General features: G+C 37.2%; 1 pseudogene; it reads left to right on the forward strand.

Annotated features, from left to right (window-relative positions):
- The first annotated feature begins 13,703 nt into the window (after window positions 1-13,703).
- Window positions 13,704-14,461, forward strand: LOC112302943 (acidic leucine-rich nuclear phosphoprotein 32 family member E pseudogene; annotated as a pseudogene).
- The last annotated feature ends 424 nt before the right edge of the window (window positions 14,462-14,885 follow it).

A 14,885-nucleotide genomic window follows, 5' to 3' on the forward strand; every position in this document is an offset into this window, starting at 1 on the left:
ATTTCACAAGTACTTTTGCATTTATCCCACTGATTGGAACTCAGGCATGTTGCCATACCTCCCTGCAGGTAAGCCAGCATGTGTAGTCTTTGACTGGTGGCCATATACCAGGAAATTCTTGCAATTTTCATTTTAAAGGAATAAGAGAAAATGAATAAAGGGGAGTAAAAAGTCATCTTTATCACAACTGACATTATTCATCTTCTTTAAATTAACCTCTTCCCATATTGACCCCTTAGCCCCACGTTCAATCTCAAAGAGTATGTTGTTAATACTTGACTGTATGGTTTTTCCATGCATCTTGTATAATGCCATCTCACTCAGAAAAAAAAGAATATATATATATTTTTTCTTACAAAATCCTTGCTGGATTTTACTGGGTGTCTCTAATAATTAATTGTAAAAGCACCTGTATTTCACCTGGACACTTTTGCTTATATTCCCTTTTTAAAAATTTTTATTGTTATTCAATTACAGTTGTCTGCATTTTCTCCCCATCCTTCTACCCCACCCCAGCCAAACCCACCTCCCTCCCACACTTCCACCTTCCCCCTTGATTTAGTCCATGTGTCCTTTACAGTACTTCCTGAAAACCTCTCTCCCCACTATCTGCTCCCCACTCCCCTCTGGCTATTGTTAGATTGTTCTTAACTTTAATGTCTCTGGTTATATTTTGTTTGCTTTTTTCTTTTGTTGATTAGGTTCCAGTTAAAGGTGAGATCATATGGTATTTGTCCCTCACCACCTGGCTTATTTCACTTAGGATAATGCTCTCCAGTTCCATCCATGCTGTTGCAAAGGGTATAAGCTCCTTCTTTCTCTCTGCTGAGTAGAATTCCATTGTGTAAATGTACCACGTTTTTTGATCCACTCATTTGCTGATGGACTCTTAGGTTGCTTCCAGTACTTGGCTATTGTAAATTGTGCTGCTATGAACATTGAGGTGCATAGGTTCTTTTGGATTGGTGTTTCTGTGTTCTTAGGGTATAATCCCAGCAGCACAATCGCTGGGTCAAAAGGCAGTTCCACTTTTAGTTTTCTGAGGAAATTCCATACTGTTTTCCATAGTGGCCTCACCAGTCTTCATTCCCACCAACAATGTACTAGGGTGCCCTTTTCTCTGCATCCTCTCCAGCATTTGTTTGTTGATTTGTTTATGTTGGCCACTCTGACCAGTGTGAGATGGTACCTCATTCTAAGATCAGGAATCAGACAAGGATGCCATCTCTCACCATCTCACCACTTCTATTCAACATAGTATTAGAAGTCCTAGCCATTGCAATCAGACAAGAAAAAGAAATAAGAGGCATCCAAATTGGAAAGGAGGAAATGAAACTGTCACTGTTTGCAGATGACATGATAGTATACATGGAAAATCCTATAGACTCCACCAAAAAACTACTCAACCTAATAAATGAATTTGGCAAAACAGCTGGATACAAAGTGAATACTCAGAAATCAAAGGGATTCCTGTATACCAACAATGAAACAGCAGAAACAGAAATCAGGAAAAAAAAATCCCATTTGATATAGCAACAAGAAAAATAAAGTACCTAGGAATAAACCTAACCAAGGAGGTAAAAGACCTGATCTCAGAAAAGTACACAATACTGAAGAAAGAAAGTAAGGAAGCCACAAACAAATGGAAGCATGTACCATGCTCATGAATTGGAAGAATTAACATCATCAAAATGGCCATATTACCCAAAGCAATTTATACATTCAATGCAATCCCTATTAAAGTACCCATGACATATTCCACAGATATAGAACAAACACTTCAGAAATTTATATGGAACCGTAAATGACCCTGAATAGCTGCAGCAATTTTGAGAAAGAAGAACAAAGCAGGAGGGATAACAATACTGATATCAAACTGTATTACAAGGCCACTGTAAATAAAACAGCCTGATACTGGCATATATTCCCTTTTCTTAATCAATTCTTTTATAAAATAGTTTTTTTTATAATTTTTATAAGCAACAGACACCAAATGTAGTTAACTGAAAAAAAAAAAAAGAACAAAGAAAGGATGCTGTTGGATGTATACTGAGTGTGTATTATCAAAGGCCAAGTTAAAATATAAGGCTGCTCTCAGATCCTTCTGGAAATTTCAGAATCATAATGAATTCATAAAACTTCATTTGGGCTGCAGACAAATGACAACTCCAACAGTTTTTAATCCCAGAGACTTACTTAACTCAAGATTCAAATCTAGATAAGATAAGAGAGTCTAACTAACTGACCTAACTTTGATTCGGTTCCACCCCTTTTTTCTTTGGGTGGGTATCAAGGAGGAAAAGGAAGAGCCAGATGAAGTAAAGCAGACATAGTTTCCTAATGGAACAGATGTTGAGCAGCAAATGCATGAGTTGTCTTCTCTCTTCCTTGGATCATGCCATTTGTTCTAATTCTTCTATTTATTTGAACACTTTTATTGTCCTCAATGAGGAGGCATGTCACAAATTTTTCTAAACACCATTATATCCCCTAGTTTCTTGGATAAGTAATTTATTTTCTTTGAGGATGAGTTTTATTATCTTTAAAGTCAGCATATTTATTTTGAGTCCCTTGTGTGTTTCTATAAGATGCCTGTTATATTTTTGAGTTAAAACATTAAATTTTATACTTATTAATTAGTATTATGAAATAATTTATTTATTTTTTAATCTTTGTGTTTTTACTTTATATTTTTGGCTTATATATGAAATGTTAAGGTCATTAAGACATCACTGCCCTGACTGGTGTGTCTCACTGGGATAGGCATCATTCTGCAAACCAAAAAGTCTCCAGTTTGATTCCCAGTCAGGACACATGCCTGAGTTGTGGGCCAGGTCTCCAGTTGAGGGGATGTGAGAGGCAACTGATTGATGTTTCTCTCGCACATTGATGTCTCTCTCTCTCTCTCTCTCTCTCTCTCTCTCTCTCTCCATTCCTCCCTCCCTCTCTCTCAAAAAATTAATTAACTAATTAATTTTAAAAAAGAGATCACATTAAAATTTTATCTTCTAAAAAGCTAAATTCAGAGCTAATCATTTATTTACCATTCTAGAAGTGCTCCTTCGTTAACTGATAGTTGCATCTAAATTTTTAAATGCCAAATTTTTACTTATTTTTCCGATTGAAAAGGTAAGAAGGAATGAACTAACATTATTGAATAAATAATCACAAATGTATAACTTTCTATATGTCTACTTCATTTGCTCAGTCAAAGCCATGTGTAGTTGGACAGTGAGAGGGGTTTTGAGTCTTGATTGAGTAAGTTTCGGTGGAAAAAGCTGTCCTGATGAATTGATGACTCCTGCCATAGGTGAGGGTATGGCAATCAGTACGATGACTTAACAAAAGACGGGGCATTTCAAACTGTCATGTGAAATATGAAGCACCTAGAGAATGTGAGGAAACAGATTCTATTTTCTAAGGTCTTGGGTGGGACACAAGATTATGCATTTTTAACAAGCTGTCAAGAGATGTATATGCTGCTAGTTCACAGGCTGCACTTTTGAGGATGAAGGCCATAAAGGTTTACTAATCAATGAAACCATTTTTCACTGAGATTTTTGGCTAGTATAAAGGAAGATTCATGCAAGTGTGTGTGCACACATACAACAAATATTTATTGACTCTTTATTACGTACCAGGCAATGTTCTAAGTGTAGAAATATGGCCTTAAATAAAATAAGATCCTGCTGTCATTTGTCTTCCATTGTGTATGTGGGTGCACGCATGTGTGCTGAATGACAGAAATTAAATGCAAAAATAAATAAGTACCTGGACAAAGGGCATCTTGCTCTGGAAATATTTAGCCCAATTCCCATTTTCAGTTTAGCAGCCTACATAGCGAGTCATTCTTAAGCAAATAAATAAGCTGAAGCTATTCTTTAGCAAACATAGCAGGCTGGATTGAGTGGTAACAATGCTAGACATCCCTGTATTTTTCTGTCCCACTCAGGTCTGGTTATCAGGCCCGCCATAAGTCATAATGTGGCAAAATGGATTCATATGCCAGACTATCACACTCAATGGCCTTACGAGTCAGCTGCACTGAAGCATTCACTAGTCCAGGGAACAGTCTGTATCTGCGGCCCACTATAGAGACAAGCTGCCACATGCAGGTAATCCCCAATCCCAGCCCATTATCCCATTTTACAATTACAATCAAACGCAGTTAAACTGTAACCCACACAGCACTTATTCAAAATAGGAGAAACTCTGGAGATGGTGGTGGGCAGTGGGAAGAAAGAACTCAACTGTGGAAAACATGTAGACCAAAGTCATCAAAAGGGGATAATCAGTCATAAAGTGATCGATTTTGGACAGAATTAGTATTTTGGATGAAATAAAACTAAATAAACTACAAGTATACGCTATATTGCTCATTGGAAAGTCTATTTGTTACCCAGGAGGTTGGAGGCTCAAAGGAATGATAGACAAGTAACAAAAATATTACAGCTTTTTTTACACATTTGATTGTTATGTGAGGAAAGTAATGATCACATTATGTATACTCCAGAACGAGTTCTTCAGACCCTTCTTTTCTGGCCTCCTTTTTGGTTAGCCTCTACTGCAGAGGACCTTTGTGCTATTGTCCCTTCACTGGTCATTGATGTCGTAGACTTGTGACAAAAAACAGAAGCAAACCAAACATAACCCAGCTAAGATCTTAAGATCTTTCTGAAAGTCACTGCATAAGAAGAAGAAATGCAGCACAGGGGCATTATGACCACAGTCATTGAAAGCAGTTTCTCTAAGGGGTGACAGCTCTAGTCTGAGTTCATCACCTCTTCCTGAGTTTTTTATCCTTACATCTCACATATGGGGTAACAGCACAATACATGTAATGATTTTACCCCTTTGGCAGACTTACAGGAAAAAATATGTTGTCAAAGAGCACGATACTCCACTCAACTATGAAACGTTCTTATTAGGAATAAAAGTAGCCTTTGAGCCTGAAGCACTTGGACTACCTCACTACTAAAGCTATATCGAGGACAAGATGGGTAGATGTTATCAGAAAACCTCATGACTTATAAGGTTTACCCCACTGTTGTCTGCCCCAGAACAAAGTGAGAATGTTTCCTCAAAATGAGTTCCAGTCTCCAAACTAGAATCCAGAAACTCTTAAAATGCTATACTAGTCAATTTTATAGCTAAAAATATAGTTAAAAGTTTAGTCCTTACTGGGTACTTATTCAATCCAAGGCCTAATCCCCTTCCCTCCCTCCATCCCTCCCTTCCTTCCTAACTTCTTTCTTTTCCCCTTTACTTCCCTCTTCTATATCTCTCTTCCTTCCTTCTTTCTTCCCTCCCTCCCTTCCTTTCTTCTTTCTTTTTCTTTCTTTCTTTCTCCTTTGTTCTCCAACCTCCATCTTCCCTCCTCTACCCCTCTCTTCTTTCTTTCAATGTATGTACAGCTTAGTTTGAAAATATAACTTGTTTTAAAGTTTTGGGGTATAAATAAAATAAATAATTTAATGAGTGTATAATATTCTAAAGGTTATATATACTGGACAATAAGGAAAAAATAAAAATACATCTTTTTCTCTCCAGTGTTCTATTCTTCCAGAATAGAACTGACAGAAACTGTATTGTATGCATTTTTAAATATATATATTTTTTATTTTAGAGAGACTGGAAGGGTGGGAAAATGAGGGAGAGAAACATTGATGTGAGAGAGAAACATTGATCAGTTGCCTCTTGCATGCACCTCAACCAGGGACCGAACCCACAACCCAGACATGTGCCCTGACGGGAATCAAACAGCAACTTTTTGCTTTCTGAGATGATGCCCAAAGAACTGAGCCACACTGGCCAGGGATAAACACTGTTTACTTTGCTGGGAGGAATAGCTCCTTAGAGTCTCCTTAGTATAGACTGTTTAGAAAACGTGGTAAAGGCTTTAAAAAGCACTGTCCTTCATAAAGTAAAATTCTTGAAAGGTTAAAAAGACATAAGAATATCCACATTCTATTACTGATGTGAAAAATAAATATTTGAAGTAAAAAAAGGAATTGGCCCTTAGGGTTTAAAGAAAGTGTTAAGCTCACAAAGCTCAAATGAACATTTCTAATAAAGTTTAAATAATATAATTATCAATTACGAAAACAATCATGAAACGTCCTACATTTTCTAACCTGTTATACTCTGTAAGTGCCTTCCCATATGTTTTGATATAATTTTGTCCTCATAAATAACCTTGTGAGGTTGGGTTGGGGAGCTACTAATTTTCTCTCTTATTCTCAGAGGCAGCCCAAATCCTCGCTGAGTAGATTAAATATGCATAACTGCATTTTCATTCCCTGACTGATTCCAAAGTCGATATCTTAATATTGCTAAGAAAAGTTGTCTTCCTTAAACTAAGGTTTTTATGATACAGAGAGAATATTTATAAGGTAATAATTAAAGTGTTTTATGACAGAGAGCCTACTTATTATACAGAAAACATATCTTATATTTATTATATAATTTTAATTATTGTGGAAAAAAAGTTTCAACCAGATACAGAAAAATTTTGTCTATAAAATAGTTGTACGTACTTTTGTTAAAATATGTTTTCTTTGAAAATACAGTTTTACATGTTCTAAAATTTAACTCTTGCTCATGAGTTAAGATTCAGAGTCTCTTGCAGATTCAGGAAGAGTTTGCCTCACATTTTAGGAACCTGCAAAAGAGTACATCAGAGCTGGTATGAGAGATTAAATTCTGTGTTATGCAGCAAGGCCTAGAATGGAAGTCAGACCATCTGGGGCATGTAAGAAACTTCACAAGCGAATTCAAGTTCAGAATAAGGAAAATGTAGTTAGTTTTAATGAAGTCCAGGCCAAAGTATGTTAACATATACTGTGGAGAAATGAAGAAAATGACCGTTGTCTAAGGAGTGGTGGCTATGGTGCGTGTCTCTAAGAAGAAGGTTGTCGAAGAACGAGACCAAAGAAAGCAAGCCAGGTGGAGATCTCCACATCCTCCATGAGACTTATTAAGACTATCATAAATAATTCTACCCCTTGGAGATAGTCATTGTTTGAGAAGAAGGTTTTTTTGCAGAGTTTCTTGTTTCTTGCAAATGTGCATAAATACATATTACATAAACAATGTGCATATCCACACCTAAACCTGTTTCTATCTCCTCTGTCATCTACATATCTGGAATACGATACCCAGTAACGATAAAATCTGAGCCACAAATAATAGGCATGCATGCAAGTTCCTAGCGACTACATTCAAAATTAAAAGAAACAGATTAATATTAATAACCCTTTGGTTCAATGCAATATATACAAAATATTATGATTTTAATAAATGTAATCAATATGCAATATGTGGTTGCATGCATTAATTATATGTAATCAATATAAAAAGTTAAGGTAATTTTACCTTATGCTCTTGAGCATGAAAGATAGGGCAAAATGGGGCAATGTGTAGCATTCTTTATTTCTATGTTCATAACAACCTCAATAAAAAGGCCTTGGGGATAAAGACATGCTCATTCCATCAGTCGTGCATATATATTAAAAAGAAAATAAATGTGAAAAGTAGTTTCCCACATCTTCATTCTCCTGAGTAACTAACACCTAAAACACAAGTCAAAAAATAAAGAACAGTTTTAATAGACACATAGAATTTTTTTGCAATACCTGCATTTAATGAATTGGATTAAATTGGTTATTTGACAAAAGTTCCTGCTCCATTTTTGCATTATGAACAGTGCCTACTAATTATTTTTGTACACATCTCTTCACCTGAGTGAGCATCAAAATCTTTGGAAATTCAAGCCATGTGGAAAAAGAGATTTATATAGATGTAATAGTAAAGCTCAGACTAAGATATCCTGACATGTTCTTATATATGCATCCAGATTCCCTTCTCCTTTAGGTATCTGAGGAAAACACGTCCCCAAGAGACAGTGGTAGACAATGGAATATGTAACCAGGCAACTTTGAACGCTAAGCCTAGTAAAGTTCTCTAATGAGAAAGACTTGAGTGTGTGGAAATATAGTTTTATTTATGCTAAAGAAAGAAATAAAAGTAAGATGGTCTCTCCTAAAGGCTAGAGAGCCCTTCTTAGAGCCACAGACACAATACCATCTCTCTGCAGCTGTGGAAAATAAGCATGTTCGTATCCGCATGCATTGGTATAGCAAAAGTGTAAAACGTCCCCCCACGCCCCACCCCCAACCTCCATAAACCCCATATTCTGCCAAAGCCTCTCTCTTGACCTCTTGTGAAAGAAATTATTTGGCTTAGTAGAAGTGTGAAAGGTGGAACTACATGGATTATAACATGCAAGAAATCTATTTAAAATATTTCATTTTCCTGAATACAAAATGTCATGAATTGCATAACAGGTGATTGAATCAAGTTGTTAACAAAGCAATGATTTGGTCATTTTATCATCCTGCAAAATCAGATAACTGATTTTCACAAATTACTTTGCTCCCATATTAGAAAATGTCTTGTGACTATAGCAAGTTTGTCACTCATAGGGACAGAAACGAGTTAAAGTTTAAGTCATACACCTCTTTTGTCAGTGCTTGACCCAGATTTATTTTACCTTGTTCAAGAAGGAGAAAACACAGGCACTAAAAGGTGGTATATTAAAGTACGATAGAAATCAAGTTGTAGAGATGGTCAGTATCAAAAGACTTAGAACAAATAGTTTACAAATTTCCATCTCAATTTCCAGAGGAAAAGTCTGGGGTAATTGATAGGCTGTCTGGGTGCAAAGTGAGGTCAACTCTGTGCTTCGTTCACAAAGCCAGCAGGGGGAGGGGGATGGAAAGGAAGAAAGACAAACAACCCAGACAAAAGGGTGTCCTACAGAAGGAGAACGACAGGCCTGGGAGACTGTCTACACGGCAAAATGTTCACAGCGGTTGTTCATTGTTTGTGCAGTTACAGTGATTTTTTAAAGTTAGTTTATATTAAATTTAATTAAATTAGGCAAAAATGCGCAAACTATCCAAAAGTTATAGAGTGCAACCTAGTACATATTCTAAATCATAATTATGCTTATAAAAAGATAACTGCAATAAGAGGTTGTGAAGAGCAATCCTTCTTATAAATTAATATGCAAACATATGAAGTACTAGTAAGGAGAGTGAACCAACAGTTTAGAATATCAGTTATGTAAGACCAGGCAGAACTGCACACATGGAGTAAAAGTTTGACTTAATATGAAAATCTAGTCCGCATCACTATAGATGCAAAATAAAAGCATCACAAAAAACCAACAAAAAAGAACAAAAATAAACAGCATGTGCTTTATTAAAATTTTGAAGTATTATGACTTTCTGATATACATATTTATATGTTATATACAGTTTGATGATATGTTATATATATTTAAAATTTCTAAGTACTTAAGACTTTCTGATTATATATAATCTAAATATCCTTGTAGCTTCTTTGTCCTATCAATTTTATTGGTTATGCTACATTTTTTCTTGTTGGATGGTATAGACCCTCTGGAATAATATCGTGTAACATAGGCACTATTTTTAATAAGAGCAAAATTTATAGTATGAGTGTTTTTAAAATAGATGTTACAGTAACAAAATGTTTATCTGTAAGTTTGCACAAAAATACTAGTAGCCATTTCATATTGAACCAACTTTTTTACATATTGATATATGAATTGTGATAATAGATTTCTCAACAATAATAGAAACAATGCGTTGATAAGAAAGAGCTACTCTTTCTTAGTTTAAAGTCTCTCCATAGTGTGTTATTCTGTAATATACTGCTTTATTCCTTCCAGAAATAGAGCTGGACTTGTAGAACATTTAGTGTCTTTGTTATATCATCTTTAAGCTGAGATGGACTCTCCTTTGTTAAGACTTTAGTTGGGTAATTTGTCTTTATATCTTTGCCTTTGCTTCTGGAGCTCTCTCCTGGGCATTTCTGCGCAGGGCTGCCCATTCGTCCTGCTGCTTTGCATCCAGGAAACTGCAGTCTCTCCCTTCCTTGGAGCTCGAAGTGCTAGTCAGCTTTACAGGGTAAAATATGTCTAGTCAACCTAAGGATGAGTTTATCACTCTAACAATGTTTCTACTAGAGAATGTGTGTATATAGGCAAATATATTTTTACGGTCCTCTAACCAATTCTTTTTTTTTTCTTTTAATCATGTTCATGTTATTTTTTAACCAAAGCTCATCGATAAGGCCATAACTGTGCAGCACTGTTAATATAGTTTTGGATGTTTATAGGCCAACTTTCATGCTTTCTGAATTTCTTTAAAAATATAGTTTTTTTAGTGTGGATGCCTTCCAAGTAACATATAATTGCTTACTTTAATGATAAAGCATATAAATTAACTAACTACAAAGTGCATAGCTGTAAAATGTATGACTTAGACAAAGGAAGTGAATTATTAATGCTAGAGGAACACTGTGGCACTATGATGAAAAGGTGGGAATCTTTTTTTTAATTGTCTCCCTATTTTACTTTACGCATCCTCCTTCTTATAAAAAAAACACACCCACACTGACAAACACTGTTTTTCTGACTATAAATAATTTAATCCTCTGCTGCTGAAATAATTGGGGGAACTTGCAAACACAATGATTAAACCTAATTCAAGCTTACAATCATGAATCGTGAATCCACCTTAATGCATGCCTCCAGGCATCTCCACTGTAAGTCCCTAGGCCACTCACAATTTTATGTTCTCTTTCTGTTCAGCTGACTACTGTGTCTCACCCTTTTTCTCTATCATTCAAGCCCAAAATCTTCCCTTCCAGCTTCATTCTCTGATGATACTCCTTGCTTTCTCTCTCAGTTAAAACATAATTAAAGCCAGGATTAGAGACATCAGATTCCTCCCTTGACGCCCACGCATCCATCCTGTGGCCACAGCTCTCATCTCTCACATGGGCTCCTACAAAGGTCTTCCTACCTCCTAGCTCCTCTGCTGTGTCCTCTAGAGTTGGCAAATGGATTACAGGTGAGACATGGTTTATTTCAGATGTGCCAGCTGGTATGCCAGGGGACTAACCTAGTAATTATCTCAGAAGAGACTCAGTACAGAGGGTAACTCACTTGGATGTTCAGCCCTGTGAGTAAAAACAATGCTGATAACTTTTGGGGTTGTGGCTCCCAGAAGGTCCAAAAAGCACTGAGTAGTCAGTACAGACGGCGGAGAAGAGCACAGTAGACGCCCCCAGACGAGAGGAAAGAAGCAAGCACGCACACAGATTTCACCCCAGGACCCTTGGGCGTCTCCTTTGGCTTTGTGTCTCCTCAGTCAGATTTCGGCAGTTTTCAATCAATGGTTCGGGAATTCTAAAAGTTCAAGATGTGTCCAGGCTCCTAATATTTTGACACTTGAGCATGTGCCAAACTGTATGTCTTCCTAAGCTATCTGGAATCCATAAATCAAAATGCTAAATTTATATGTGCTGGGCAGCAGACGGAGGAAATGTACTCCCTGGTTTTATACACCCAAATTTCCCAGGCAGCTGGAAACACTGGCCTTCTCCTGAGGTGAGGAAATCAGTATGTTGGGCAAGAAAATATACTTTATTACAATGGCTTTAACTAAGGACATTTATTCTTAAGGTGGTATCTCATTCAAATTTTGTTTCTACATAACTTTCTACAAAAGTGAGAGCATTTTAAGCCTAAGCAATGCCAGTTGCTTTGTTCTAAACTGTACCAACGACTAGACAGACTGCCATGAATTTCAAATATGATTAACATCGCCTTCATAAAATTGTATCAGTGTAATTCACCACATGGTGGATTTAAACTCGTGTGATCCAAATTGCTTTTTTATATGACATTATCAAGATGAGGCTGGCTTTGAAAATACTAACTTAATTCTTTTTAGTCACAGTTTATGACAGAAAAGAAAGGAAACAGGCATTGATCACATTTGAATCGGTTGGCACACTTCCTTTGATCGCCATTTCTCAAGGTGATGAAAATGCCCTTTCATTTTTGCTGATCTGTCAATATCCTTTTTGAATGCTGTAAATAGCTCAAAGGAATTTGACATATAAGAGGATGATAAAAAATTATCTTCCATCTAGCTGTAATGTTCTTACAATTCTGAAGAACCGGGCATTTAAAAAGTGTATTTAAATGCCTAAGTTTGGAATTTGCATTATAGCCACCTCTGTGATAGAAATACTTTCTGAGTGAGAGGGCAACAGAAATTCTAGTCTTTTTTAATTTTAATTTTTAAAAATTTTGTTGTATTTTTCCATTACCATTTAGTCCCCTTACACCCTGCCCCCCACAATCACTGCACTGTTGTCCACGCCCCTGAGTCTTTTTTCCTTTTTGCTCCCTCCCTCCACCCCTCCCCTCTTTGCTGTCATCCTGTTCTCTACCCATGAGTCTGTTTCTGTTTTGGTTGTTAGTTTAGTTTGTTCATTCAATTCCACATATGATTGAAATCATATGGTATTTGGTGCAGCCACTGTGGAAAGCAGTATGGAGATACCTCAAAAAATTAAAAAATGGATCTTCCTTTTGACCTAGCGATCCCACTTCTGGGAATATATCCAAAGGAACCCAAAACATTAATTTGAAATAACATAAGCACGTCTACAGTCTTTTTATCCTCTGTTTTTGGTGTTTCTCTCCCCCTCTCTCTCTCTCTCCACCCCCCACCTCTCTTTCTTCCTTCTTCCCTCCCTCCTTCCTTCTCTTCTTCTGTCTCTTTCTTCATGCATCACAACTTAAGACTTACATATTTTGATACCTTAAAAAAATGTCCACATACATACACTTTACCTGAGAAGCCGTAAAGTGCGCATGCAGTGCTCCGATGGCCCAGGGAACCTCTCATTTCATCAGGCCTAATCTTCAACCTCACGAGGGCTGATCCCCACCCTTGACATTGGTCACTTTACTTTTAAGGTTTGGCTGCATGCCTTGTCAGATTTCGGGTTTTCCTTCAATCCTAAATTTTGTTTCATGGTCTAATTTTGGCTCCATAGTCTGAAGCCTGCCCCGCCCTCCCAGCGGGCTTATTGTCTTTCCCGGTGTCTGTAAAGAATTGATTGAGTGTGGGGGGAAAAAGAAACAATGTAAAATTGCATTCTTGGTATATTGGTATAGAAAAGAAGGTAGAGATCTGATCACAGAAGACCTTGGTTGCCAAGATGTGTGTAACCAAAGAAGTTTTTGTGATTAGGGCAGTAAAAGGTTGAAAGTGATAATTCCTAAAGTTTAATTTGACATGGGTTATGAGAGGCATAAAGGAAGGTAACTCCAAGAGGACAGAGCCCGGGTAGGAGGCAGCATGATTTGGAAGTGTGCTCCAGAGCCAAGTCGTATCAGGAAAATGGAATTTCCCTGCCTTTTTTTTTTTTAACATGCTAAATACCCCAAACCCAGCCTGTAAAAAAAATATCTGCTCATGAGTCTCTCAGCAGCCATTGGAGAGGAAGGAACTGACTGCAGTTGTGTATGTGCGTGCGCGCGCGCGTGTGTGTGTGTGAGTGTGAGTGCATGCTGGTGTGGGGACAAGGAGGTGTTGGCAGCTGAGTTAGAGTCCCAGCTCCTTGGACTCCATTTGCTAATCTCTTCTTTCTCCCCCTCACCTATTTGGTGGTAGTGGTAGGTATTTATATTTGTGTTTTTTTTCATTTATTTCTGAATCTTTTACAATTTGAGGGTTGAGGGTAGTGGGAAAGAGATCAGGGTAACCAAGGAGAGTAGTAGCAGAAGAACAGAGGGCAACATGAACAAAAGGATTAACCTGGAGTTAAGGAACAGAGCCTGGAAGGAGGTTACACAATTAGTCCTTGATAACTGCCATTGTGTGTCAGTGGGGAAACTGAGGGCCTGAATGATACTTTAAAAAAAAACTAGAAGTTCTGAGTATGGCTAATGTGGAACTAAATTCACTGGCCCCGCTCTCCAACTTAAATAAACTTCAAAAGTTGGAACTTAGTAACAATGCAACTTCTAGAGGCTTGTAAATCCCAGCAGAGAACTGTTCTAATTGTATCCACTTCAGTCTGAGTAGAAGCAAAATCAAAGATGTCAGTGCACTAGAAGCTCTGAACAATCTTAAAAAATTGAAAAGTCTCGACTTTTGGAACTATGAGATCACAGCCCTAGAGAGAGTGTTTTGGAACTGCCGCAGCAGATCACGTACTTAGACGGATGTGGTCAGGAAGATGATGGAACACCAGACTCATGCATGGAGGATGACAAGGATGGAGATGAAGGCAATGAAGAGGAAGGTGAAGCTGGACCATCTGAAGGATTTGAGGAAGAGGAGGAGGAAGAAGGGGATGAGGATGAGGATGAAGACGAATCAGGCTCAGAATTGGGAGAGGGAGAAGAGGAAGTGGGTCTCTCATACTTAATGGGAGAGGAAATTCAGGATGAAGACTATGCTGGAGAAAGGAAAGAAGAAAGATAAGAAGGAGGAGGAGGAGAAGTCTTCTAGGGGAAAAGCAGAGACTAGATGCTAAAGATGATGGAGAAAAAGAAGATGACTAGATCATCCTAAGACCAGATTCCCTAAATTTCTGGCTGTGCAATAGAGTGATCACATCTTCCTTTGTCTCTTCACAGATAATAACAACCCGTACAGAATATAATGTGTAACTTTTAATGGGAAAAGGGTGGCTTCACTAGTTTTACCTTATCATTCCAAATAAGACTTACTAGTCCATTAATAATCATATAGTATGTAGAGAAAAATTTTCATTGACCCCATTGTGAAAGTCCCAGCAGTTTACATGGAATTTTAATTTATCTAATACAAGCTCACTGTGTTAGTCATTTTTAGCCCATAATTAAAACATGATGGCTCTTACACAGGCATAGTACGGTACATTTCTTTCATAAGGTTTTAAAGTTGTTTATGAATTAACTGAAATCACAGCCAGCAGGATTGTGAAATAAAAATAGTCTCTTGAAT

This window comes from Desmodus rotundus, chromosome 5 (genome assembly GCF_022682495.2).
Source record: "Desmodus rotundus isolate HL8 chromosome 5, HLdesRot8A.1, whole genome shotgun sequence".
NCBI lineage: Eukaryota > Metazoa > Chordata > Mammalia > Chiroptera > Phyllostomidae > Desmodus > Desmodus rotundus.